The sequence below is a fragment of the Montipora capricornis genome, chromosome 6 (assembly GCF_036669925.1).
Source record: "Montipora capricornis isolate CH-2021 chromosome 6, ASM3666992v2, whole genome shotgun sequence".
NCBI classification, from domain to species: domain Eukaryota; kingdom Metazoa; phylum Cnidaria; class Anthozoa; order Scleractinia; family Acroporidae; genus Montipora; species Montipora capricornis.
This window is the reverse complement of record NC_090888.1, coordinates 23,592,299-23,594,798: the sequence shown is the minus strand read 5'-3', so window position 1 is coordinate 23,594,798 and position 2,500 is coordinate 23,592,299. Positions and strand designations below refer to the sequence as shown.

The window sequence follows — 2,500 nt, the reverse complement described above, 5'->3', positions numbered from 1 at the left end:
AGATAGCTATACAATTAATAAATGTGAGGACTTTTTGCTTAAGGACGTTCGCTCTAATTGTTTGTGCGCAACGTTACTGCGCAGGTAACGCGACTGTAATATGTCACGCATTACTTCGAGCATTAGTGAAGTTGAGGTTTTAAAACCTTCGCAAAAACCGTGGACGATAAGTCTTGCACAGCGTTGGATCAGAGAAAATCGTCATCAGTCAAAATTGATTAAAAAATATTTATGAAAGTCAAGTAGATTACTGCACGACTGATATTCGCGTTGTTTTATCAGTCGTGCACTAGTCTACTTGACTTTCATAAATATTTTTCAAGCATTAGTTAAAATAACATGGCGACAATTACACCGGGGAAAAAATTCCAGGACGGCAGAAGAATGGCACATTTATTTCCGAATCATCATGAAACGCTTTAAAGAGAAGTGAGCGGGAGGATGGAAAAGCTCAGCTGGAAAAGGTAGTTGATGGAGTAGTGGCTGAAAGTTTGGAAAACTGGAGGACGAACCGTTGCGTAAATTTAATAGGGCTGTTTTTTTTTAATGTTTTTATTACCCTACGAACTTAAGTTCAAAATGAATGCATGTTTTTGAAGCTCCTTTCCTTTACTTTCGTGAAAATAGAGCAGTATTTTAGTCCTCGTCCACTTGAATAGAGCGGACCTGCGTGGAAACAACCAGCGATTAAATTTTACAAAAACCACACTCCAGAAGATGAACATGACGGCAATGAAGAGATATTATACAAAACACTAACCAAATGAAGATGACGCCAGCTTAAAACTTTTCATCCCTTCAACGATCGATCCTCCCTTTGCTTCCAGTCCTTCCCCGACAGGTCACGCAAAAGCGTGACAAACGAAATTTTCCAAGAGCTTTACAAAATCACATCGACTTTACTCGTTTAGATCATCGGTGACCCCTATTTTTTTAATCATGAATCACTTACTTTACTTACTATCTACAAAATATGATGAAATGAAAAAATACCCACCGTAAGAAGTTATCTTTTTTAACATTTTCTTTCCTCGTGCCATCGAATTCCTGTAGTGGTTGCAACGGATGGAGCGTACGAAAATGCTCTTCGAGGATGAACTCTACTTTTTACGACATCCCTAGCGGCATGCAATTGTCTAAAAATCCCACTCCTAAAAACCTATGCACGGAAACCTTCACTCTAACAGTTTATTTTTATGATTTTCAATGGATGAGCAGATGAGGCTACATCTCGGAATTATGACCGATTTCTCGAAATTAAGGCAGTTTTCCACTGCCATTTTCTCCGAAACAAAGTCGGTGACCCCCACTTTTTTTTTCGTTTTTGGAGTAAGTACCTTATGACCTAACTCTAGGCGAGAAATGAAGAAAATCTCACCGTAGGAAGATTTTGGCGCGAACGTCCTTAAAATTAATATTGGACTCAACAGATTCTTCCAAGTACCGAATTTTGGCATATCTCGGTATTTTATCAGCACTGCACATGTATGAATCAATCACTTCCGAATTGGACAGCACGGAGTCCAATTACATTGATCCTGACGGTTGTTCGCTGATTGCCACTCAAAGAAAATTACTGATTTTCTCAAGAAAAACTTCTTAGTAAAGAAAGCTCATATAGTGGAACACTACACCAGTAGGGACATCTTTGCTTACGTCATTGTTTACATTTTTGCTTCATTAACTCACAGAAGGCATCACGCTATTTACAAATTGACTTTAAAAGGTAAAAGAACTTGTTAAAAGCCTTTTAGCTTTGATAACGAGCCAGTTAGTAGCAATCAAAAACGGATAAATTCTTGAGTGGCAAAAGCGCTAATGATCCCATACATTCTTTGTTAAATTTCGAATTTTCAAAGCATCATTTCTTAGAGATTATCATGTATGTCGGGTTTTTCAGAGATAGCTCGTCATGCAATGCACATTCAATGTTCAGTACATTATTTTCGTTTGATTGATTAGGAAACGTAAGCTGTATGCTAATGAGGCAAAAATGTTAACAGATTCCCCTGCAAATCAGAGATCATGGTTTCAAGTACCGTTCAAGCCGCGCAGCAACCACTGACCGGTTGGCTCAGTTGCTTGAGCGCTCGGAATACTGTGCGAGAGGTCGCGGGATCAAAACTCCGGCCGGACCAAAGCTCAAGGTCTTGAAAAGACTGAGGAGAAAGTGCTGCCTTTGTAATGACATCTGCGCATGATTATATTGTCTAGCTTTTTCCCGACAAGGAGGATAAACTGTAGGCATTCAAGGTTCAAAACCCCGGCTGAGGGACAAAAAAGAACCCATACACTACTGTGTTGGGGCCTGTTAGTCTGTTAGTCTGTTACGCAGACTAACCCTCGGAGGTTGGCCTGTGTAAGGGACCTGTGTCTTATTGTTGACCTTCCATAGGCTTTGTCGCTTAATGCATAAATGAATAAAATAAGAGCCTGAATTTATTAGGCTTTCAATCGGTTTCTGCTAAATTAGCCTTCATAACTGCGATAATCATTTCAA

The 2,500-nt window shown here is 39.4% G+C and overlaps 1 protein-coding gene across 2 annotated transcripts in view; it reads left to right on the top strand.

Annotated features, from left to right (window-relative positions):
* The window catches only part of LOC138051811 (uncharacterized), a 215,030-nt gene that overhangs the window by 164,862 nt on the left and 47,668 nt on the right, over positions 1–2,500 (top strand). The gene's annotated exons all lie outside the window — the stretch shown is intronic.